Source organism: Lissotriton helveticus, chromosome 11, assembly GCF_964261635.1.
Source record: "Lissotriton helveticus chromosome 11, aLisHel1.1, whole genome shotgun sequence".
NCBI lineage: Eukaryota > Metazoa > Chordata > Amphibia > Caudata > Salamandridae > Lissotriton > Lissotriton helveticus.
This window is the reverse complement of record NC_136072.1, coordinates 1,110,539,921-1,110,565,858: the sequence shown is the minus strand read 5'-3', so window position 1 is coordinate 1,110,565,858 and position 25,938 is coordinate 1,110,539,921. Positions and strand designations below refer to the sequence as shown.

The following is a 25,938-nucleotide window of genomic DNA, read 5'->3' as shown; positions in this document are numbered from 1 at the left end:
CCCGGGGGCCGCGTTGAAGGAGCTGAGCTCCGAGTGGTGAATTTTGGCGGCCGGGTAGTAGGCCGCAAAGCCGGGGTGTGCCGTGAATGGAGTGCCGGAAACAGGCGGCCGCTCGTTATGCCCTCTTTGGTGCCCCGATGCAGCCTTCAGGGTCGTGTCATTGGTCCCGGTGATCGGGGAGGGTGTTCCGCCGCCTCCGGAGGCCCCCCGTGGGCAGTCTGCAGGCTTGAGGAGCAAGAAGGGCTCCCGGAGTGCTGCTGGGTGAAGTCCGCAGTGCTGTTAGGCCGCCATTTTGCCCGGAGCTGTCCGAGGAGGAAACACCTCCGCCGTCCAAATTGCCACAGCTTTGGCAAAAAGCACTATCCAGAGGTGCCAGGGCGCTCACCAGGCGCCAGTGCCGGTACTCCCCTTCTGCAGGGAGACTTGTGCTCAAATGCGGATCAGTTAGTCGGATATACAGGCGAGGGTCCGGGAGCCGCTCTAGCAGGCGACCATTCCCGTCAGCTGTCGGCCACGCCTCCCCGACATTGAACATTATTTTTTTTTTTTTTAGGAGCTATGAAAAACTTTTTGAACCCCAGACCTATTGACTTTGATTCCGGCGAACACTAAACTGTCATGATTATGAGATTTGGGTTTTTTGGGTGACAACGTTTTTTTTTCACTTACTTAAATTTAAACTGACTATCGTTCTTGAACTCTGCATTTCAAAAATGTGCCCCTTATCTTGTCTTATCTTATCCGTGCTCGGATCAAGGGAGGGTGTCATATAGATATGCTTTGCCTACACACTGTGTTAAGTTAGCATGAGCTTATTAGGAGTTTAAACGCCCTTTTACCTTTCTGCTGCTTCTGCACATGACACATAATTGTTGCTTTAGCTTTGAGCCTAGTAGAATGTTTTGCTTCACACGAGAATAATATGTTGTTGCTCTGATATCAGCTTTGCTTAGTGAGCTGCGTCTGTACAGTGAGTGCCGAGGCCTTCAAGGATATCTCAACACAGTGGTTGTTGTGAGGTCTGATCTTTGCACGTGCTAGACATAACATACATGCAGCTGCGGCCAAATTCTGGCTTTAGGCGCATTTTATATTGCACGACAGAGAGCATACACACACACTTGATGGTGCTTCGCATGCAGAGAGCTGGTGGAAGATGATGTGATCCCTTACCACTAGGATCTGAGGTATGGAGCCGCCCTGCTAAAACCCAAAGAGACCTTCTTAGATATAATATAATATATTGGCAAGGGAGGGTGAGAATTAGGTGTCTTGTAGCCTTCTTCCCTCTAGCATTTTAACATGCTTTCACCCTTTGTATTCTATGGACTAGTAACTATGCTGATTACTTTGTTTCTTATAATATGTTTGCTTGTATTAGCTAAGATACTGTGCTTGAGAACACTGTATTAGAAAATAAACATTTCAAATGTGCACGAGTCCTCATTTACTCCTTGTTCTGGATTGAAATGATTGTATAGCGAAAGAGTGTTCATGTGTTCCACGTTACCTGAGGTGTTCTAAGTCCATGTTCTGGTTTGTCTAAAGATTGGGAGTTTGTAAGAACCAATGGGACACTGTTGCTAGTCTGGTAGGGGATTTTGGGGAAAAGGGGAGTTTTGGCACACCCTAATTCACTGAGGTTCCAAGTCTCTATGCACAGTTCTGTATGAGAACGGAATCCCTGCAACACCCCCTAACCTTGACCTTGACCTTGAGAGGTAGTGCAGTCTTCCCGGTTGGACTTCGAGCGATAAATCATTCAACAAAACATCCCCAGTTAAAGACGCTCAAAGAGCAGTTGGATTCCACTGATTCTTTAATAAAGTAAACCAGCATTTTCATTCAGATGCATATCTTGACTTACGTGTTTCAGAGCAGCAGCTCCTTGGTAAGAAGCTTCATGATACTACAAATAAATAGTGAAAAGGCACTCCCCTCTGCATCTCCATTTAATTGGCCCTCAGTGGGCCTCAAAGGTGACTTCAACTAAGTGTTGCATGCTGGGATTAGTAGTTCACTTTCAAATTTCCTTTACCTTATTAGGTTTCTGTGCTGTAGCAAAATGTTAAGTTAATTTAAAAGCCCTCCAGTGTACCTCCGAGATGAAAATGTTGAGTTTATTTTTTCTTTTCTGCTGTTCCACTAAGGAAGACTCAGAGTAGTTGCATGTCCTTGTGGCTGCCTAACCTTGACCATGAGGGGTGGTGCAGTCTTCCCGTCTGGACTGCCGGCCATAAATCATTCAGCAAAACATCCCCAGTTGAAGACGCACTTGAAGAGCCGATAAATTCCACTGATTCTTTAATAAAAGGAAACCGCCATTTTTGTTCAGATGCATATCTTGCCTGACGGATTTCAGTCAGGTGGAAAAAAGAGCCCTCGCTGGCCCCGCATCTAATTTTTTTATTTGCCCCCGGGACCTGGCCCGCCGGGGACTTGAAGGAAATAAAGCACGGGAGCCTGTGCTTTGTTTTTTTTTTATTTCAATTTCGGCCAGATTTGAGGTCCAAACACAATTCCTGCTGAAATGTGTTTCAAAAAATAGTTTTGGGACCCCTGAGAAGGCTTAGGGAGTCAGGGTGTTTCTACCCCCACTCTCTTGCCTTTTATGTTTATTTTACAGTTTTTCTTGTGATTCGGCTCAACCGAGTTACAAGATGGCTGCCAACACTTCGTGGTTTGAAGTGTTGGCAGCCAATCAGATTAAAAGAATGAGATTGGGAGGGTTCGCAAATCCTCCACGTCCCCACTTGGATAGCTGAGAAATGTTTAAATTTCTCAGGAAAAACTTTACGGATTTACACCATTTACCAAAAGAATGCTTTATGCACCAAGAGTTACCTTTTTGTCATTTTGGTGTAATTAAGTTCAGCAGTTCTGGCTGTAGCTGTGTCTAAAGTTTCCAATGGAAATTAACATGGAGAAAATGTGTTTTGGGACCCCCTTTTTCTCTGGCCCTGCTTGACGAACCACCCTGAAACTTTTAACACAGTAGCTGACCTGACTGCCACAATAGTTTTGAAACTGTTGCGAAGATTCGTCAAACGACGCCAAAGATATTGGCAAATCAAAAAAAACTTTTCCTATGGAAACTATGTCCTAACTATACCTACCTACTGGTGACCACCATTAGGTAATATATATATTTGTTTTGCCAAATCCTCAGCAAAAAAAAGGTGTGGACCACAACGTGGAGGTCCAGTAAAGTGGTTTATTGCAGAAGTATGTAAATCAATAAATTCAAGCAGCAAGTGCCCAACCTGACGCGTTGCGACTGGGTTTCCACGGTCTTGATCATAAATATATATATATATATTCACTGAAAAAAACATAGGTTTCAGACATGTTATAGTTAGGAATTATCATTAAGTATGGGCAAATTTTGCAGATTTGCGGTCCGCAAATCCATGCGAAATTGCAAAAAATCCGCGAGTTCGCAAAATAATTCGCGAACTTGCGGATTTGCAGTTTTGCACAAATAGACTGTACTTTCTGTACTTCTACTGGCTAATCAGTACGTGCTACCTTGTTGGGTAAATGTATAGTGCTTTTCCTACACTACTGTTGCGTAAAGTGCCAGAAGAGTTGTCTCTAGTGACCATGTGTGTGTTACTATGCCATCGCGCCTAAGGGCGCAGGGGTCCCTGGAGTGAGCTGTCCATCATAGTGGGTAAATGGCGGGAAGGCGGTGCACACCGCAAGTGTGTGGGCGGGGCCAAATGGGCGGGATTTGTGTGTATAAAAGGTCAGAGAACGATCAGAGCAGCAGACGAGGAGAAAGAAGCTCCTGGTCACAGGAACTGCATGGGGATTGCGCTCGTGAAAGTGAAGGATGCAAAGGCCTCTGTCCAGCATCACAGCTAATTTTCGACAGCAGATATGGGGAGAAATCACACCTGCCCAGCCTCGGCAAAGATCACAATTGCTTTTGGGCTGATCAATGCGTTACTGAATTTGAACTTCAACTCGGGCACCTGCTTTATTTATATCTGTAAGTGCTTCCTGTTGAGGTTTAATTTTTGTGACAGGAGCATCGTGCCAGAATGAACCCTGCCCTTTATCCAAGAATACGCCATCGTTTTGTGCGATACCTCTACTCAACTGGAGTACTTTCTACTGGCTAAACAGTAAGTGCTACCTCGTTGGGTAAATGTATACTGCTTTTCCTGCACTACAGCTGCGTAAAGTGCCAGAAGAGTTGTCTCCAGTGACTATGTGTGTGTTACTATGCCATCGCGCCGAAGGGCGCAGGGGTCCCTGGAGTGAGGTGTCCATCATAGTGGGTAAATGGCGGGAAGACGATGCACACAGCTAGTGTGTGGGCATGGCCAAACGGGCAGGCTTCTATGCGAGTTCACATGCCTCTTGTGTGTATAAAAGGTCAGAGACCGATAAGAGCAGCAGACGAGGAGAAAGAAGCTCCTGGTCACAGGAACTCCACGGGGATTGCGTCCGTGAAAGTGAAGGATGCAAAGCCCTCTATCCAGCATCACAGCTAATTTTTCACTGTCGATATGAGGAGAAAGCACACCTGCCCAGCCTCGACAAAGATCACGATTGTTTTTGGGCTGACAAATGTGTTACTGAATTTGAGCTTCAACTCAGGCACCTGCTTTATTTATATCTGTAAGTGCTTCCTGTGAGGTTTAATTTTTGTGACAGAAGCATTGTGCCAGAATGAACCCTGCCCTTCATATTTATGCAAGAATACGCCATCGTTTTGTGCGATACCTCTACTCAACTGGAGTACTTTCTACTGGCTAATCAGTAAGTGCTACCTCGTTGGGTAAATATATAGTGTTTTTCCTGTCAGAAGAGTTGTCTCCAGTGACCATGTGTGCGTTACTATGCCATCGCGCCGAAGGGCGCAGGGGTCCCTTGAGTGAGCTGTCCATCACAGTGGGTAAATGGCGGGAAGACGGTGCACACCGCGAGTGTGTGGGCGGGGCCAAACGGGCGGGTTTTCTATGCGAGTTCACATGCCTCTTGTGTGTATAAAAGGTCAGAGACCGATCAGAGCAGCAGATGAGGAGAAAGAAGCCCCTGGTCACAGGAACTGCAAGGGGATTGCGCTTGTGAAAGGGAAGGATGCAAAGGCTCCTATCCAGCATCACAGCTAATTTTTGACGGTAGATATGGGGAGAAAGCACACCTGCCCTGCCTCGACAAAGCTCACAATTGTTTTTGGACTGATGAATGCGTTACTGAATTTGAGCTTCAACTCGGGCACCTGCTTTATTTATATCTGTAAGTGCTTGCTGTTGAGGTTTAATTTTTGTGACAGGAGCATCATGCCAGAATGAACCCTGCCTTTCATATTTATCCAAGAAGACACCACTGGTTTGTGCTCAACTTCCCAAAATCCGCACGCGAGCGGATTCGCAAATTTTTCGGCAATTTCCCGAAATTCACGGATCGCGAAATTGCCGAAAATCCTCAAAATCCACAAGCAATAAAGCAATCTGCATTGAAGAATGAGTGGATATATAAAAATTTGGATAGTGGATTTAGTAGCAGTGTGATTGATGACTGCTTGTTTACTTGAGTAATTTATAGTGTCTCACTAAATATATTGGATAGTGACTAAATTGTGTGAATATCTGTATTACTTGGTCAGTTGTTGGGTAAACCTCTGCACCAGTTGGTTACTAGCTACGTGAAACTCTATATTAGTTATTGATTAGTTAACTGATTATTTACAATGAAGAGTGAATGTGTGTGTGCTTCGGTGGGGGGTTTGTGACTGCCCAAACATATGTGAGTAGTTAATTCAGTACGTATATGAGGTTAAAACTACGTATTATAATACTTGTTTGGGTGAGTAAATATCTTTATGGGTGTGATGATGAGCCAAAACATTTCTCAATGGTACATTTCCAACAAAGTAGAACAAATAAAAGACAGTGTATGTGACAGTTGTATATAAATAAGTGTACATAAAACTCATTAATTCAATGAGTGACTGTATAGATGATTCTATACTTGTAATAGTGATTTCATAACACACTAAGTATGAGTTACTATTTATATGAATAAATGAAGTGATATTTGTATACGTGTGTAGCTGAGTAAATGTAAATAAGGTACATTGTTTACAAAAGTGAGTAGGATGACTGCATAACTGAATAGGATGTGTGCTGGCGTGTAATATTAATATAAGTGTATAAGTATATTTGATAGTGTTCTATTGATCATTGACAACTTGTATGAGTGAATCTATAGGTATGTGATTAGATGTGTGTGTAGATCTAGGAATTACTGAGTGGGTTTTTAGATACTTGTATTGCTGTGTCAATGAGGGCCGTGCGTAGTTTGCATAGCGCCACTACGCACACTACGCAGAATTTTGAAAAAAAATGTGTGGAAAATGAAGGCACGTCCTGAGGGTCCGTGTGCCCGGAAACGGGGTCCCTCGTGCCTGGGCAGACTCCCTGATCTTCCCGGCCTGGTTGGGTTGGAAAGCAGGGACCGGCTCCGGGGCCTGGGTTTGGGAGCCCCGTCCTACGGCCTACCAAGAGTCCATCTGCCCGGGTAAAGCGTCCCTGGTGCAGAGCCCCGGAGACCTGCAAGGCTCCCGGGCAGTCCACCCCGGTACGGATGGGCCCCAGGAGCGCTTGCAGGCCTCCCCATGCCTAAGGCCCAGCGTGGGGTTTTGGAGCCCCCCTGAGCACTGCAGCCCCCGAGCCCTGCAGCCCTGCAGCCCCAGAGCCCTGCAGCTCCAGAGCCCTGAAGCCCCCGAGTCCTGCAGCCCCGGAGCCCTACAAGGGCAGGCGGGGTGGGAGCCCTCCCGTGAAGGCTCGGGTGGGCAGCTGGGAGTGCTTTCAGTCCGGGCCATCTGGTTGTATTGTATTGTATCTATGCTTGTATAGCGCTACTGCCACCCTACGGGTATCCTGGCGCTTTAGATATCAAACACTTGGTCAGCTGGATGGTGAAGAGAGAGAATGGAGCATGGATCAGAGTTTTGGGAATAACCACGTTTTCAGGCTTTTCCTAAATTCGATTAATGAGACACTCTGTCTGATCATTTGTGGTAACTTGTTCCATAACTGTGCCCCTACCACACTGAAAGCTCTCCCCCCATCCGAGAACATTTAAATTTCCTGACTGCCAGCAGGCCGGTACCCGAGGACCGGAGCTGTCTCTGAGGGAGGTACCAGGAGAATCTTTCCTGTAGTGGGACTGTGCCCATCTCATGTGAGGCCTTGAACACCTAGCAAAGTGACTTGAAAATAACCCTTTCCCTGATTGGTAGCCAGTGAAGCTGTCTCAATGCGGAGTTGGAGGATGAATCACGTCGCAAACTCAGTACCAGTTTTGCCGCTGCAGACTGTACTCTTTGCAGCCTCTGAAAGATGTACTGGGGGGCTCCTAAATATAGGGAATTGCAATAGTCCAGTCTGCTCAACACTGTGCTGCTTACAACCAAAGCACGCAGATCTCTTGGTAAGATGGGGAGTATTCGACGTAGCAGGCGCAACAAGCCAAAGCAGACATTAGCTGTCTTAGTTGCCTGCGACTCCATCTGGAGGTTTTTGTCTATTAGGACCCCCAGGTTCCGCACCGTGTTGGCCGGGATCAGTGGATCTTCCTCCGAAGTCACAGGAACTGCATGGGGATTGCGCTCGTGAAAGTGAAGGATGCAAAGGCCTCTGTCCAGCATCACAGCTAATTTTCGACGGTAGATATGGGGAGAAATCACACCTGCCCAGTCTCAGCAAAGATCACAATTGTTTTTGGGCTGATGAATGCGTTACTGAATTTGAACTTCAACTCGGGCACCTGCTTTATTTATATCTGTAAGTGCTTCCTGTTGAGGTTTAATTTTTGTGACAGGAGCATCGTGCCAGAATGAACCCTGCCCTTTATCCAAGAATACGCCATCGTTTTGTGCGATACCTCTACTCAACTGGAGTACTTTCTACTGGCTAAACAGTAAGTGCTACCTCGTTGGGTAAATGTATACTGCTTTTCCTGCACTACAGCTGCGTAAAGTGCCAGAAGAGTTGTCTCCAGTGACTATGTGTGTGTTACTATGCCATCGCGCCGAAGGGCGCAGGGGTCCCTGGAGTGAAGTGTCCATCATAGTGGATAAATGGCGGGAAGACGATGCACACAGCTAGTGTGCGGGCATGGCCAAACGGGCAGGCTTCTATGCGAGTTCACATGCCTCTTGTGTGTTTAAAAGGTCAGAGACCGATAAGAGCAGCAGACGAGGAGAAAGAAGGTCCTGGTCACAGGAACTCTACGGGGATTGCGTCCGTGAAAGTGAAGGATGCAAAGCCCTCTATCCAGCATCACAGCTAATTTTTCACTGTAGATATGAGGAGAAAGCACACCTGCCCAGCCTAGACAAAGATCACGATTGTTTTTGGGCTGACAAATGTGTTACTGAATTTGAGCTTCAACTCAGGCACCTGCTTTATTTATATCTGTAAGTGCTTCCTGTGAGGTTTAATTTTTGTGACAGAAGCATTGTGCCAGAATGAACCCTGCCCTTCATATTTATGCAAGAATACGCCATCGTTTTGTGCGATACCTCTACTCAACTGGAGTACTTTCTACTGGCTAATTAGTAAGTGCTACCTCGTTGGGTAAATATATAGTGCTTTTCCTGTCAGAAGAGTTGTCTCCAGTGACCATGTGTGCGTTACTATGCCATCGCGCCGAAGGGCGCAGGGGTCCCTTGAGTGAGCTGTCCATCACAGTGGGTAAATGGCGGGAAGACGGTGCACACCGCGAGTGTGTGGGCGGGGCCAAACGGGCGGGTTTTCTATGCGAGTTCACATGCCTCTTGTGTGTATAAAAGGTCAGAGACCGATCAGAGCAGCAGATGAGGAGAAAGAAGCCCCTGGTCACAGGAACTGCAAGGGGATTGCGCTTGTGAAAGGGAAGGATGCAAAGGCTCCTATCCAGCATCACAGCTAATTTTTGACGGTACATATGGGGAGAAAGCACACCTGCCCTGCCTCGACAAAGCTCACAATTGTTTTTGGACTGATGAATGCGTTACTGAATTTGAGCTTCAACTCGGGCACCTGCTTTATTTATATCTGTAAGTGCTTCCTGTTGAGGTTTAATTTTTGTGACAGGAGCATCACGCCAGAATGAACCCTGCCTTTCATATTTATCCAAGAAGACGCCACTGGTTTGTGCTCAACTTCCCAAAATCCGCACGCGAGCGGATTCGCACATTTTTCGGCAATTTCGCGAAATTCACCGATCGCGAAATTGCCGAAAATCCTCAAAATCCACGAGCAATAAAGCAATCTGCATTGAAGAATGAGTGGATATATAAAAATTTGGATAGTGGATTTAGTAGCAGTGTGATTGATGACTGCTTGTTTACTTGAGTAATTTATAGTGTTTTACTAAATATATTGGATAGTGACTAAATTGTGTGAATATCTGTATTACTTGGTCAGTTGTTGGGTAAACCTCTGTACCAGTTGGTTACTAGCCACGTGAAACTCTATATTAGTTATTGATTAGTTAACTGATTATTTACGATGAAGAGTGAATGTGTGTGTGCTTCGGTGGGGGGTTTGTGACTGCCCAAACATATGTGAGTAGTTAATTCATTACGTATATGAGGTTAAAACTACGTATTATAATACTTGTTTGGGTGAGTAAATATCTTTATGGGTGTGATGATGAGCCAAAACATTTCTCAATGGTACATTTCCAACAAAGTAGAAAAAATAAAAGACAGTGTATGTGACAGTTGTATATAAATAAGTGTACATAAAACTCATTAATTCAATGAGTGACTGTATAGATAATTCTATACTTGTAATAGTGATTTCATAACACACTAAGTATGAGTTACTATTTATATGAATAAATGAAGTGATATTTGTATACGTGTGTAGCTGAGTAAATGTAAATAAGGTACATTGTTTACAAAAGTGAGTAGGATGACTGCATAACTGAATAGGATGTGTGCTGGCGTGTAATATTAATATAAGTGTATAAGTATATTTGATAGTGTTCTATTGATCATTGACAACATGTATGAGTGAATCTATAGGTATGTGATTAGATGTGTGTGTAGATCTAGGAATTACTGAGTGGGTTTTTAGATACTTGTATTGCTGTGTCAATGAGGGCCGTGCGTAGTTTGCATAGCGCCACTACGCACACTACGCAGAATTTTGAAAAAAAATGTGTGGAAAATGAAGGCACGTCCTGAGGGTCCGTGTGCCCGGAACAGGGGTCCCTCGTGCCTGGGCAGACTCCCTGATCTTCCCGGCCTGGTTGGGTTGGAAAGCAGGGACCGGCCCCGGGGCCTGGGTTTGGGAGCCCCGTCCTACGGCCTACCAAGAGTCCATCTGCCCTGGAAAAGCGTCCCTGGTGCAGAGCCCCGGAGACCTGCAAGGCTCCCGGGCAGTCCACCCCGGTACGGATGGGCCCCAAGAGCGCTTGCAGGCCTCCCCATGCCTAAGGCCCAGCGTGGGGTTTTGGAGCCCCCCTGAGCACTGCAGCCCCCGAGCCCTGCAGCCCTGCAGCCCCAGAGCCCTGCAGCTCCAGAGCCCTGAAGCCCCCAAGCCCTGCAGCCCCTGAGTCCTGCAGCCCCGGAGCCCTACAAAGGCTCGGGTGGGCAGCTGGGAGTGCTTTCAGTCCGGGCCATCTGGTTGTATTGTATTGTATCTATGCTTGTATAGCGCTACTGCCACCCTACGGGTATCCTGGCGCTTTAGATATCAAACACTTGGTCAGCTGGATGGTGAAGAGAGAGAATGGAGCATGGATCAGAGTTTTGGGAATAACCAAGTTTTCAGGCTTTTCCTAAATTCGATTAATGAGACACTCTGTATGATCATTTGTGGTAACTTGTTCCATAACTGTGCCCCTACCTCACTGAAAGCTCTCCCCCCATCCGAGAACATTTAAATTTCCTGACTGCCAGCAGGACGGTACCCGAGGACCGGAGCTGTCTCTGAGGGAGGTACTAGGAGAATCTTTCCTGTAGTGGGACTGGGCCCATCTCATGTGAGGCCTTGAACACCTGGCAAAGTGACTTGAAAATAACCCTTTCCCTGATTGGTAGCCAGTGAAGCTGTCTCAATGCGGAGTTGGAGGATGAATCACGTCACAAACTCAGTACCAGTTTTGCCGCTGCAGACTGTACTCTTTGCAGCCTCTGAAAGATGTACTGGGGGGCTCCTAAATATAGGGAATTGCAATAGTCCAGTCTGCTCAACACTGTGCTGCTTACAACCAAAGCACGCAGATCTCTTGGTAAGATGGGGAGTATTCGACGTAGCAGGCGCAACAAGCCAAAGCAGACATTAGCTGTCTTAGTTGCCTGCGACTCCATCTGGAGGTTTTTGTCTATTAGGACCCCCAGGTTCCGCACCGTGTTGGCCGGGATCAGTGGATCTTCCTCCGAAGTAAGTCTAAACTCCAACGGGAAGTAAGTGGACAGCCTTGCAGGAGAGCAGAAGAGCACTTCAGTTTTTCCGCCATTGATCTGCAAGGAGTTCCTCCGCAGCCAATCCGCGGTGTTGCGCATACACTCTTGGAAGTGCTCCAAGGAAACTGCCTGTTCTCCTTCCATGGAGAATGCCAGCTGCGTATCGTCCGCATAGTTGACCAAGTCAACCCCGAACGATATGATGATAGAAAACAGTGGCGGCAAATACTTGCACCTTTCCCCTCGGGCATCTGGTCGCACAAAATGCTTTCCAATGGGGCGACCAGATGGCCGGTCTTCCCTGGAAGTCCTGATGAGATGCCATTCGCCTCCTCGATCCCAGCGAGGGCTCGAGTGGGTCAGGCGCCTCCGCGCCCTGGGTCCCCTCCGTCACTCTGTGAGCACGGGTTCCATGAAAGAGGGGTACCCTGCCTCCAGATTGCTAGGGGCAGGATATGTTTGGACATTCCTCCTGGGCTGGCGGTTCTGTGCCAGGGACTAGATGGGCTATGCCTGGGCAACACCTATCTAGGCGTCCGGGGCTCCCTCCTCCAGGCCAATGGCATGGCTGAGTGCCCGTGACGGGCTCCATGGTTCCGGGGCAGTCCTCTCCCAGGCGTCCAGGGCTCCCTCCTCCAGGCCAACGGCATGGCCGAGTGACCGGGATGGGCTCCATGGGTCCCGGGCAGTCCTCCCCCGGCGTCCGGGGCTCCCTCCTCTAGGCCAACACATGGCAGAGTGCCTGGGATGGGCTCCCTGGTTCCTTGGCAGTCCTCCCCAGGGCATCCGGGGCTCCCTCCTCCGGGCCAACAGCATGGCCGAGTGCCCGGAACGGGCTCCATGGGTCCCAGGCAGTCCTCCCGCTGGCGTCTGGGGCTCCCTCCCCCAGGCCAATGGCATGGCCAAGTGCCTGGGATGGGCTCCATTGGTCCCGGGCAGTCCTCCCCCGGGCGTGCCAGGGCTCCCCCCTCCAGGCCAATGGCATGGCCGAGTGCCCAGAACGGGCTCCATGGGTCCCGGGCAGTCCTCCCCCGGGCGTCAGGGCCCGAGAGCTCCGGTGGTCTTCCTCGTGTCTGAGGCCCAGCCGGGGTCCCCGAGCCCCTGAGCCCTGCCCTGCGTTGGCAAGCAGGAGCCTTGAACAGGGAGCCTAGGCCGTTTTGCCGTGCGGGTGGCAGATGGACGGCGTCGCCTTCCTCCCGCCTCTCCTGCGCCCGCAGGTGGGCGAACTTTTTCAAAAAGTTGCCTATGACTCTTCGCGGTGGATCACTCGGCTCGTGAGTCGATGAAGAACGCAGTTAGCTGCCAGAATTAGTGTGAATTGCAGGACACATAGATCATCTACACTTCAAACGCACTTTGAGGCCCCGTGTTCCTCCCGGGGCTACGCCTGTATGAGGGTCGCTCGAATGTCAATCGCAGAGGGGCTTTCCCGGGATGCGGCTGGGGCCGTAGCAGGGTTAGGCCTGCTTCCCCCTCATCCCCCCTCAAGGTCAGACCCCCGATTACCTGTGGCAGGGTCCCTCGCTGGGTCCTGCTGCTGAGGTACGCTGCCGGCGTGCCTGGCCCCTGAGAAAGGGGCCCGGCGACCAGTCCACCCCGGGACCCGTCCCTGGGCGCCTGGCTGCGTGCCGTACGTGGCTGTCTGTGGTGTCCCATTGGCTGCCCGCGCGCATGCGCCTCGGGCACCCACCTCTGCAGCCGGCTTCCCAGGGAGGGTGAAACCCTTCCAGATGCGATTCGGGGAAAGAGGGCGCACCCTGCCGGGATGGCAGACCCCCCTGCAGGGGGGCCTGGCCTTCACCGGCAACCCCCTTGGATGCTCCGCCGTCATTCTTACGACTACAACCTCAGATCAGACGTGGCGACCCGCTGAATTTAAGCATATTACTAAGCGGAGGAAAAGAAACTAACCAGGATTCCCCCAGTAACGGCGAGTAAAGAGGGAAGAGCCCAGCGCCGAATACCCGCCCGGCGGCGGGCGCGGGAAATGTGGCTTACAGAAGACCAACTCCCCGGTGTCGCTCAGGGGGCCCAAGTCCTTCTGATCGAGGCTCACCCCGCGGACGGTGTTAGGCCGGTAGCGGCCCCCAGCGCGCTGGGATCGGGTCGGTCTTCTCAGAGTCGGGTTGCTTGGGAATGCAGTCCAAAGCGGGTGGTAAACTCCATCTAAGGCTGAATGCAGGCGTGAGACTGATAGCAAATAAGTACAGTAAGGGAAAGTAAGAACCTTGAAGAGAGAGTTCAAGAGGGCGTGAAACCATCGAGAGGTAAATGGGTAGGATCTGTGCAGTCCACCCGGAGGATTCAACACGGCGGGAAGGTCGGTGGCCAAGGAGTTTCGGATCACCTCTGTGGGACCGGGGCCCGGGCCCTATCCGGCCCCCACAGGGCGCATTTCCTCCGCAGTGGTACGCCACGACCGGCTGGGAAGGCTTCGGGGTGGCAGGTGGCCCTCTTCTCCGGTGGAGGGTGTTGCAGCCCCCCTGGCAGCAGCTTCGCCGTGTCCGCGGGGCTGAGGGAGATTTGACCACTTCCACGCCCTCCCCTGGGCACCTGTCCCCGGCCGTCCCTCGGGGCGCACCAGGGCGGTTGAAGGGGGATGGGGACCCCTACTCCCGGTGCAACTGTCGACTGGGGCGGACTGTTCTTAGTGCACCCTGACTGCATCACGCCGCCGGGTGGGGAGGCCCAGGCCAGGACCCAAAGGTCTGCGGCGATTTCGGTTAACCACCCGACCCGGCTTGAAACTCGGACCAAGGAGTCTAACACATGCGCGAGTCGGAGGGCCGAGCGAAACCCTGTGGCGCAATGAAGGTGAGGGCCGGCATGCGCCGGCTGAGGTGGGATCCCGCAGCGCTTCCAGCGGCAGGCGCACTACCGGCCCGTCTCGCCCACTTTGTTGGGGAGGTGGAGCATGAGCGTGCGTGATAGGACCTCGAAAGATGGTGAACTATGCCTGGGCAGGGCAAAGCCAGGGGAAACTCTGGTGGAGGTCCGTAGCAGTCCTGACGTGCAAATCGGTCATCCGACCTGGGTATAGGGGCGAAAGACTAATCTATCTAGTAGCTGGTTCCCTCCGAAGTTTCCCTCAGGATAGCTGGCGCTCGGAGGCCACAGTTTTATCTGGTAAAGCGAATGATTAGAGGTCTTGGGGCCGAAACGATCTCAAACTATTCTCAAACAATAAATGGGTAAGAAGCCCGGCTCGCTGGCGAGGAGCCGGGCATGGAATGCGAGTGCCTAGTGGGCCACTTTTGGTAAGCAGAACTGGTGCTGCCGGATGAACCGAACGCCGGGTTAAGGCGCGCGATGCAGACACTCATCAGACCCCAGAAAAGGTGTTGGTTGATATAGACAGCAGGACCGTGATCATGGAAGTCGGAATCCGCTAGGGAGTGTGTAACAACTCACCTGTCGAATTAACTAGCCCTGAAATTGGATGGCGCTGGAGCGTCGGGCCCACACCCAGCCGTCGCTAGCACTGAGAGCCGCGGGGGCTAAGCCGCGACGAGTAGGAGGGCCGCTGCGGTGAGCACGGAAGCCCAGGGCAAGGGCCTGGGTGAAGCCGCCGCGGGTGCAGATCTTGGTGGTAGTAGCAAATATTCAAATCAGAACTTTGAAGGCCGAAGTGGAGAAGGGTTCCATGTGAACAGCAGTTGAACATGGGTCAGTCAGTCCTAAGAGATGGGCGAGTGCTGTTCGGAAGGTACAGGCGATGGCCTCCGTTGCCCTCTGCCGATCGAAAGGGTGTCGGGTTCAGATCCCCGAACCCGGAGTGGCGGAGACGGGTGCCCTTGTGGCGTCCAGTGCGGTAACGCAAACGATCCCAGAGAAGCTGGCGGGAGCCCCGGGGAGAGTTCTCTTTTCTTTGTGAAGGGCAGGGTGCCCTGGAATGGGTTTGCCCCGAGAGAGGGGCCCGATCCTTGGAAAGCGTCACGGTTCCGGCGGCGTCTGGTGAGCTCTCGCTGGTCCTTGAAAATCCGGGGGAGATGGTGTAAATCTCACATCGGGCCGTACCCATATCCGCAGCAGGTCTCCAAGGTAAACAGCCTCTGGCATGTTGGAACAATGTAGGTAAGGGAAGTCGGCAAGTCAGATCCGTAACTTCGGGATAAGGATTGGCTCTAAGTGCTGGGTCGGTCGGGCTGGCGCACGAAGCGGGGCTGGGCGCGTGCCGTGGCTGGAAGAGGCGCCTACCTCCGGGGCGGCGGCGAATCTGGATTCGAGCCGGGCCCTTCCTGTGGATCGCCCCAGCTGCGGTGGTTGCCTCTCCTTTTGCCCCCTCGCTGGGGGCGCGGGGCCGGCGTTCTGCCTCGCCAGGCGCCTAGCAGCTGACTTAGAACTGGTGCGAACCAGGGGAGTCCGACTGTTTAATTAAAACAAAGCATCAGTGCTCTGAATGTCAAAGTGAAGAAATTCAATGAAGCATATAGCAACAGGCCAAACAAGGTTTTATCATGGCAGCGAGCGTGATAGTGAGAAATGGCGAAGCAAATAAACCCAATTCCAGATGGGGTAGTTCCTGGAGAATAAAAACCCCGTTCGGATGGCGTAAGGAGGTGCTGTCTTTCCCAGAAGTCATTAACCTCCTCACCGAATTTGACAAATTAGCAACCGCTTCAAACAATGCAACAAGCAACAACAATTCAGATCACGATATAGGCCCTAATTCACCCTCTGTAGCAGAAGAAGACACAACAATAGACCTCAGCAAATCCATCGAGTTTGTGGCCTCCTCAGCCAAGAATGACATTGGTACAGCAAACTTTGAAAATCTACCCGATGTGTACGAGGTCAGCAAAGATGTAATAACAAAGAAAAGTGACTACACAAAAAAGTCACTTATTGGAATTACCCAAACGAAAAACATAAATGTGACTTGTGTGGAGACATATTGAAAACTTTTGAAGAACTGAGAAAACATGTCTCCAACAAGCACAAAGGCTTCTATCACAAAACATACTGCTCAAAATGTGGCAAGAAGCCGAATAACACAATATTGCATGCCATTATGCCAAATATAAAGGAAGACCTCAAAAAGGAGAGCGGCGATTCATATGCAACTTCTGTGACCTCAGATTTGGAACAAAAATGCGTGTTTCTCAACATACTCAGCATGCGCATCCAAGAGCGCAAAATGAGGTTCGACTAGCAGCTCTAGCAAGCAGCAAACTGTCAAAATTATGGTCACAGGAAGAAATACTGCTATTAGCTGAATTGGAAAAAGTATATGAAAATTAGAGGAATATTAATGCGCTGATCGTTCCACATTTTGACAATAAAAACAGAAAACAAATTACAGAAAAAAGAAGAGATAGAAGAGATAAATGCAAAGAATCTGCAAAAGATGTACTGCAAGCATCAAATGTTTCTGAAAATTACTCTTGCGATGAACCAGAGGTTACAATGAAAGTAACAACAGAAAAGCGCAGAGACTTTATCAATCGCAAACGTGCGCAAAAAATCAAGAACTTTGATGAGCTGGAAGACAGAAATCGAGAAGTACACCCAAAATGTAGAGCAACACGATGCTGCTATGGATCTCCTGGATGAGGTAGTGACTTACATTGCAGAAAACACCACTGATATAAGTCCTACACCAGCAAGTGTACCAACAAATGAACCAGCAAGAGAACTCAATAATGAGCCTATGAACTCTGCTCAAAATGAGCACCAGAATTCCTCAGATAACAAAAAAAGACAAGAAAAATTAAAGGCTTAATCGGACGCAAAGAAAAATTATGCCAAAGCAAAGGGCAGCTATAAAGAATACCAGGCAATGTTTAAAAAAGACAAAAAGAAAATTGCCAGGATTATCACTGATGGGGCAGAAGATGCCACTTGCCAAATCAGTGCAGATGAAATCTTTCAATACTACAAAAACATAATTGAGAAAGAAAACAAGAAAAATCCTAATTTCATGCAGATTGATCGGATACCAAAGGATTACGAAATTAGAAATCTATGTAAAGAAATACCACTGCTCGAAATAACTCATGCCTTTGAGAACTCCAATTTAAAGAAAGCAGTGGGGCCTGATAAGATCGGTCTGAATCATTTGTATAAAGTGCATAGCAGATGACCAAGACTGCTGCCCAGAATTCTATTGTCTTGGTTGATAATGAGAAGAGTACCAGAAATTATCAAAAAGAACCGATCAATTTTGATACCCAAGAATAAACCGATTAGTGAACTCTAAAAAATCAGTAACTGGCATCCAATTACCATCGGTACTGCATTCATAAAGTTATTCACAAAAATACTAACTAAAAGACTCTCATTTTTTGTTGAATTGAATATGAGACAAAAAGGCTTCATGAAGGTTAGAGGTTGTCTCAAGAATCTGAATCTCCTGCAAAATATCATAAAAGGGGCACGAAAAAACAGTCACTCATTAGCAGTTGTGTTCATAGATATATCGAAAGCCTTCGACTCTGTCAGTCATGGGTCTTGGTCACATTATACAGAGTCTCGTAAGGCAAAGAGTTCCATCATACATCAGAGACATAATAAAAGACTTGCACACTGACTCATCAACATCTTTCAAGGGAAAGAACAACAAAGCAACTCCTGAAATAACAATGAAATGTGGGGTCAAACAAGGTAACTCTTTATCCCCACTACTATTCAACATTGCTATCGATCCCCTGATCTGTGTTCTCCAGAAAGACGGCAAGGGCTTCACATTTGGATCAGATGGTCTTATTGAGCAAATCACCGCTCTCGCCTTTGCCGATGACATCGCAGTACTCAGCAGTACCTGGGAAGGAATGACTACAAATCTGAAAATCATTGAAAAGTTCAGTTACATTACAGGATTAAAACTTAATGTGAAAAAGACACATGGATTTTATATCAGTCACCATAAAGATAATATCCTGAATAACAACTGTAAACCATGGCAATTTGAAAAAGAAAATATTGAAAATATTCATCCAGGAGAAAGTGAGCGATACCTCGGATTGAACTGTGATCCACACACTGGTCATACAAGTAACAACAAAATTAATGAGGTTCTTATCAAATGGGCTCAAAAACTTGATAATCTACCACTTCAGCCCATGCAGAAAATAGAAATCTTGTGTCAGTACTTGGTACCTAAACTATCATTCAAACTGGAAATGACAGGAACAGAAGCAAAAACTTTAAATGTTCTAGATCAAACAATAGAAAAGTATGTCAAACATTTTCTACACCTTCCTGCATATACATGTGATGGTCTCCTATACTCGAAAAGATCATTTGGGGGCCTCAGTATACCATAACTATGTACACAAATTGGTCTCAATAAAGTCAATAGATTATTGTATCTCAGGGTAGCTCCAGTTCTGTACATAGCGCATTCGTTCATGTATGCAGGAGAAGTAATAAATGAACAAATTGATAATATCATCAAAATGCACAAACTTAACATTTTAGACAGTGGGTTCCACCGGGGCCCGGGAAGGCTCTCCCTGGCCTGGCTACTTTCAGAGGCAGGGACTGGGCCAGGGAGCAGGGGTGGCGGGCTTCATCCACTATGCTGTCAGAGCGGAGTTTTCTGCCGACCCCAAGTGTCAATTGATTCAAATATGGTACTCTGTATTTTCAGTGAGTGATGTAAGGTTATAGTAGTGTATGATGAAGTGTATCTGATTGTCACGTGGATGATGTCAAGAGTGAAGTCATCAGTGATGTAATTTGAGATGTCATCAGTGATGTCATCAGTGATGTCACTGACCATGTCATGAATGATATAATATGTAACATCATCACCAGTGGATTGCGGGCGCGAGAGTTACAGTTAGTACAACTAACTATAACAGAGGAATTTCAATGGTTTTGTATGAGTAAAATGTCCAGCTAACTATAACACCCCTGAAACCTATGGTTTTTTCAATGAATTTCTAAGGTTTTTTTAAATGATAATTCCTAACTATAACATGTCTGAAACCTATGTTTTTTTCAGTGAATTTCAAAGGTTTTGAAATGACAATTCCTACTTATAATGTTGACCACTTCCCCATATTTTGAACAAGAACCCAAATCTGCATTGCTACCTAAAAAATCAGACAATAGTTCCACTTACCACTAACAAATTAACATCAACATTTAACTAATGTAAGAACGTCGACTATGTACTGCGAGAATTACATCCAACTCACACCCACATTTAAAGGTCGATATGTGATAGAGGTTTTAAATATACACTTCCGACACCAAAGAAAATCGCAATACCCAACACCACCACCACTACAACCACTCCCTCCCCCCTACTACCTCAGAGGCAGCGCAAAACAGGACAAAGGACCTTTCCAAAATAATATATCCCCTCAACACTACACTAGTTCAATCTACAGAGATGTGGCAACAAAGTATGTATAAGGGAAAAAACATGAACATCAACAATAATGTACACAACGCTAAGACTACCGTTGAAATACTATACACAATTCACTATACAAACCAAAAACTTTTCAGTGTGTAGATATACCATTGATACGTGTAGTGTACTGAATAGTGAACGCAACCATATTATCTCAGACACTGGGGAATATTTCGGTCATGTAGCTGTGTTCACTCCCCCCCCCCCTTGAAACAGAAGCAGAGTGGGCTGGTCCAACGTAAATAATATCAATGTAAGACTATAAATAATTAAGGTATGCCTTGGGCGTGGTTCACTTCTGCAAAGAGAAGAGACTGCGCCATGACCGCGTGCCTCCTCGATACTGGCCCATTGTGAACTCAACGCCACAGCACCGCAGACTTATGTCTGTATCGACTACTGTCTTCGATCTACACTGCGGACAGCAGGATTTACAACTTGAATTCAACTTTGGATTTAAATTTGTCATCTGTATCTGTGCTGAGTACTGCCTTCAATCTACTCTGCGGCCAGTAGAATTGACAACTGGATACCAGTTGTGCATCAGCACTACAGAAAACATTGAATTCAGTCTTGATTTATTTAAAGCAGAGACAATTGTACTATGTCCTCAGATTTTGTTAAAGTTTGAACGGTAGGAAATTCAGCCTTCATTTTTTTAATGCAGAGACAATTACGGGCAGCATTTAAGTTAGCCTTGATTTATGTAAGGCAGAGACAATTTTGTTAATGAATGCCACAAAAAACATTCCTCAATGTGTGTACTAAGTACTGCCTTGAAATGTACACAGCGATCAACAGAGTTCACCACTTGGTACCAGAAGCTGATATCCACTACAGAAAAAATGTAATTCATTCTCGATTTATTAAAGGCAGAGACAATTCTACTGTGTCATCAGATTTTGATAATGTATGTGACAAAAAAGCATTTGGCGATGTTTCTGTGGACTACTGCCATAAATGTACTCTGCGGACAGCAGGGTTCACAACTTGAATTCAGCTTTCCATCTACACTACGAACAGTAGGGAATTCAGCCTTGATTTATGTAATGCAGAGACAATTCTACAGTATGTGTTCAGATTTTTTTTACATAAGTCACAAAAATCATTCGTCAATATCTGTGCTGACAACTGCCTTCAATCTACATTGTGAGGGCTCACGATTCAGGTGGAATGGTGATTGCATATGACGCATTCCAATAGCCAAGAGACATTGTACCAGTGCGACCTGCCTGAACCACGAATCATCTCAAGGGTACGCACACGCTGAATTCTTCATGTACCACCAACTCACTGCACCACAAGTCTTCTCCATGTGGCCTTGTTAAAGCAGAATTCACTAGGCAAAAACATTGCTACCAGTGCGGCCAAGCCCGGACCATGCATCATCGCAGGTTACGTACACGCTCACTGCCAAAGGTACCAGTAACTCACTGCACCATAATTCAACACCACGTGGCCGTATTCAGGCAGAATTCAAAAGGGAAAAGACATTGGTCCAAATACAGCCCCCCCTTTACCACTCAGTATAGCAGGTTATGTACAAGCTCAGCGCCAAAAATACTACTAACTCAGTGCACCATAAATCACCACATTGTTGATATTCTCTTGAATTTGCAGAAGGGTATTGGAGAGTAAGTCCGGGTCATAAAGCTCTGTCCAAAGTTTCCACTGCTTACCATTTCTTCTCCTTGCGTGGATATCTTCATGTACAGGCTATGGCCAGCAGGACGTGAAAAGACAAGAGCAACAACCCTGGTGGACTCACTTGGAAGGCTTTCATAAGTTGTCCTCTATGGACACGCAGGCTATTCCCTCGTAACAGTTCCGGATGACTTTAACAAACTTATCTGGCAGACCGTTGTGCTGGAGGAGTTTCCAGAGGGTCTCTCTGTCCAGGATAACAAATGCTTTCTCATAGTCGATGAAGTTGACATAGAGGGGCGGAGGTCCATTGCATTGGCTGCTCAATGATGATGCTCAGTGTTGCAGTCTGGTCTGTGCATGATCTATCCTTGCAGAAGCCAGCTAACTGATCTCTCAACTGAGTGGAAACTTGTTCCTTCATTCTCTTCAGACTGACTCTGTTGAACACTTTACCTTGGGTTGATAGAAGACTTATCCCTCTGTAGTTTGCACAGCTACTCAGGTCAGCTTATTGGGGATCTTGATGATGTTTCCCTCTCTCTTTCCTGTGTGATGGCATTTTTTCCTTTTCCCAGGTCCTTCCAAACATGGGGTAGAGCATGTTTACTGATATTTTTATGTTTGCCTTCAGTGCCCCAGCTGAAATGTTGTCAGGTATTGCTGCCTTCCTATTTCTCAGATGTTTGATGGCTTTCCATGTTTCTTCCTTGGTTAATATGCTGCAGTCGATTGGCAAGTCCTTATCAGCCATCTGTATGTCTGGTGGAGGCAGGCTGGTTCAGGAGTTCTTCAAAGTGCTCTACCTATGATTGTCTTTCCAGCTTTGTCTTTAACAGGTCTTTCTTGCTTCCTATGTCTGCAGGAGAGTTTCCTTGTTATGTTGCAGAATTTGTTCAAGTTTCCACGGCTTGCTGCTTCCTGGCCTGCCGTGGGAAGACCATTGATGAAGCTTTTCTTGTATGCCGTTATAAATCTCTTTGATTCATTGTTGGTTTTGATATATTCACCATGAGCTTTCACTTTTTCTGATTTGAAGAGTGTCTGTAGGAGATCCATTCTTAATGCTGGTGTTTCTTGGGACCCAGTACTTCCTGGCAGGTTGGTTCAGTTTCTTTGATCTTCTCTCACTGACTTTCTACTGGGTCTCTGACATCCTCTGGTTCTTGCAGGACTTAAAACTTGTTTCTTAGAGTGACTGAGTTTTCACTCTGGTTCTGTGCATCTTTTAGATGGGTGGTGTTATATCACTGGTGGGCGGTTGTCAGTTCCTTCCATGCTTTCCTCAACTTCAGCCAGGCCATGCCAAGGTGATAGTCTGATGCCACGTCTGCTCAATTCATCAGTTACATCCTGCAGGTACCTCCAGAACTTTTTAGCAATTCAGACATGGTTGATCTGTTGAATGGTCTGGTTAAACTCACACTGCACTGTGTATTCTTTTGTGTGTGAATATTCTACTTTCTATCACCAGTGTGTTCAAGACAAAGAGATCTGTAAGCCTTTCACCATTCTTGTTCATGTTGCTAAGGCCATGGTGGCCCATGACCTCTTTACACTCAGTATTGTCACTTCCAATCTTGGCATTGAGGTCTGTATCAGTATGGCGATGTATCTCTCTCTGTATTTTTCCACTATGGACATGAGTCTGTTGTAAATTTGTTCTCTTTCCTCTTATACGTTGTCATTTGTAGGTGCGTAGCACTGGATATTATTCATATTGATCCTCTTTTTATTTGGGCGGACGATTGCTTGGATAATTCTGTGGCCGTGGGCTTCCAACTCAACCAGAGCTCTGTTGGATACTGACATTAGCATCAGTGCTACTCCCTGAGTATGTGGGGTGTTCTCTTCCTCTTGTTCAGAATACCGCAGCATTTCTCCTGAACCTAGTCTTTTATGTCTGTACTGTTTCCATCTGAAAAAAGGAGAGTGTCCAGACAACTAGAGCCAACCCAGCGGGACCCCTGTTGTTTGCAAGTCCCTGGCTGTGTTGTCAGCGAGGGGTGAAGCTGAGACCCCAGGAGGTTTTGTGACCTATGGCTCTTTGAGGACACCATTTTGGATTGTCCCAATATGCTGTGAAGGAGGGTTCGGACAGAGGTTTGAGATTTCATTGGCTGGGTGTGCCTGTCTTCTAGAACCTTCCTCTCTCCTTTATAAACCCTTGCAGATGGTTAAGGCTCTCTCTTGCCTGTGAATTTTCTACTTGCTTCATTGCTGGATCCAGCGACTGCAATGGAGAACTGGAAGGAGGAACCCTCTGATTAAGTATGGGCCAAAAGTCCATTCCGCTCGCGAAATTTGTGGATTTTCGGCAATTTCGCGATCCGCAAATCCCGCAAAATTCGCAAATTTGCTCGCGGGCGTTTTTGGTTTTTTTTTTGATGGCCAGCTCACTCAAGGGACCAAAGTTACAGGCACACACAGTCACTGGAGGCAAATCTTCTGTCCCTTTACGCAGCTGCAGTGTAGGAAAAGCACCATACATTTACCCAACGAGGTAGCACTTACTGATTACCCAGTAGAAAGTACTCCAGTTGAGTAGAGGTATTGCACAAAACGGTGGCATCTTCGTGGATAACTATGCAGGGCAGGATTCATTCTGGCACGAGGCTCCTGTGGGCCAAAAATGAAACCTCAACAGGAAGCACTTACAGATATAGCAGATGCCCGAGTAGAAGCTCAAATTCAGTAACGTTTTAATCAGCCCAAAACATTATTGAGCATGGTCAAGGCTGGGCAAGTGTGCTTTAACCCCATATCTGCCATCGAAAATTAGCTGTAATACCCGAGGGAGGTCTTTGAATCCCTGAGTTTCTCGAGCGCAATCCCCGTGTAGTTCCTGTGACCAGGAGGCTGCTTTCTCCTCACCTGCTGCCCTGCTCGCTCTCTGACCCTTTATACACAAGAGGCATGTTGTTGACACGCATAAAAGAAGCCCCGCACCACATACTAGCGGTATCAAACATCTTCCCGCCCTTTCCCAACTATGATGGACAGCTCACTCAAGGGACCACGGCGCCTTTTGGCGTGGTGGCAAAGTTACAGGCACACATGGTCAGTGGAGAAAAATCTTATGGCCCTTTACACAGCAGCAGTGTAGGAAAAGCACTTTACATTTACCCAATGAGGTAGCACTTACTGATTAGCCAGTAGAAAGTACTCCAGTTGAGTAGATGCAAATCGCAAAAAAATCAGCGAGTCCGTGGAAAAATCTATGAATTTTCTGATTTGTTTGCGATTTCGCACGAATTTGCGTTCCGCAGATCCCCAAAATTCACCCATACTTACCTCTGATCTCCACTCAGGGTCTAGGACTCTGTCCAGTTGACCCTAGGTCCAGAGGGTCTCCACAAGGGCCAGTTTAGCTGGACCCCTTACTCCCCCTGATGACCAGTTGGGCTAGACCTGGATTTTTTTGCACCCACCAACAAAGTCATGAAGGAGAACTGGCACAGGGAGCCAGGGGGACCAGCTTCTGGAGGACTGTAACTGCATCTGGTGGATAGAACTCATCGCAGGGGGTAAACCGTATCCAAGATTGTCCAAATCGGCCCAACTGGGCACAAGTTACTCAATTTTTAAGTTTGGCGGCCTTTGACCTTTCTTGCCTCAGAATGCGTGGGTTTCCGCTGCTGTTTGTTCAGCTGCCCCTGGAGTGGAACAGGGCCCGGGGGATAGCGCCAAGAAGCTCTGGTGTCTAGTAACGGGAGAGAGGGCGTGCATGGGGCCTCCTTCTTGTTCTAGTTTGCCTGTGTCCCCCATCCCTTGGCCGGATTTATTGGTAAAGGGGGTCAGGACCCCATCAACAGACCCATTTGCGCTCCCTGGTACAAGAAAGCACTGTCACACTTCTCAGAGATTCAGAAAACTGGGTAGTCGCTGTCATGCTCACTCGCTGAAGGTGGAAGGGGCCTAAGATCCCATCCTTGGGCCCTGTTAAGGTGGATGAGGAGAGCCGCCACACCCCCATGTGGTCAGCTCTTCCTGCTCCCTGTGTCTGCGGGAGTGGGGTCTGGCCACAGAAGAGTGCACATCTGCCCACTCCAACTTTATTTGAGTTACATATATGCCCCTGTGGTGGTCCTACGACAAAGGGAATATAACCAAAACGTTCAGCAGGATGTGCTATTGCTTTGCAGGCCATCTACTGTGTCTGCACGCTCGGTTGGGGGACCCCAAAATCCTCATACTCCCCACTGATTGATGTATTTGTAAGCTTTCACATAGCTGGAGCTTTGCTTTATGACTAGGAATTGGTCTTTCTCTAGGGTCCTTGTTAATGGTAACATTTTGAAAGGTCTAGAATTCCTAAAAACGAGTAATGCATTGTTCATGTTGTTATACCGTACGATTACAGTGCAATGAATTTTCATCATGCTGTTTTATTGGCCTTTTCTGGTCAGTATAGTATAATGCTAGGTATGTGAAGGAGTGCACAAACACAAAGTTTTTTTTTGTCCTTATACATGCCACCAGTAGATGTTAACTCTAGATGGGCTTACTC

The 25,938-nt window shown here is 47.5% G+C and overlaps 1 protein-coding gene, 1 non-coding gene and 1 pseudogene across 3 annotated transcripts in view; all 3 read left to right on the top strand.

Moving 5' to 3' along the window:
* The window catches only part of LOC144792661 (solute carrier family 2, facilitated glucose transporter member 11-like), a 504,197-nt gene that overhangs the window by 104,307 nt on the left and 373,952 nt on the right, over positions 1-25,938 (top strand). The window lies entirely within an intron of this gene.
* Positions 12,667-12,820, top strand: LOC144793542 (5.8S ribosomal RNA). Its single transcript, XR_013603043.1, has one exon. It is a non-coding gene; the product is annotated as a 5.8S ribosomal RNA (ribosomal RNA).
* Positions 13,285-15,477, top strand: LOC144793494 (28S ribosomal RNA; annotated as a pseudogene).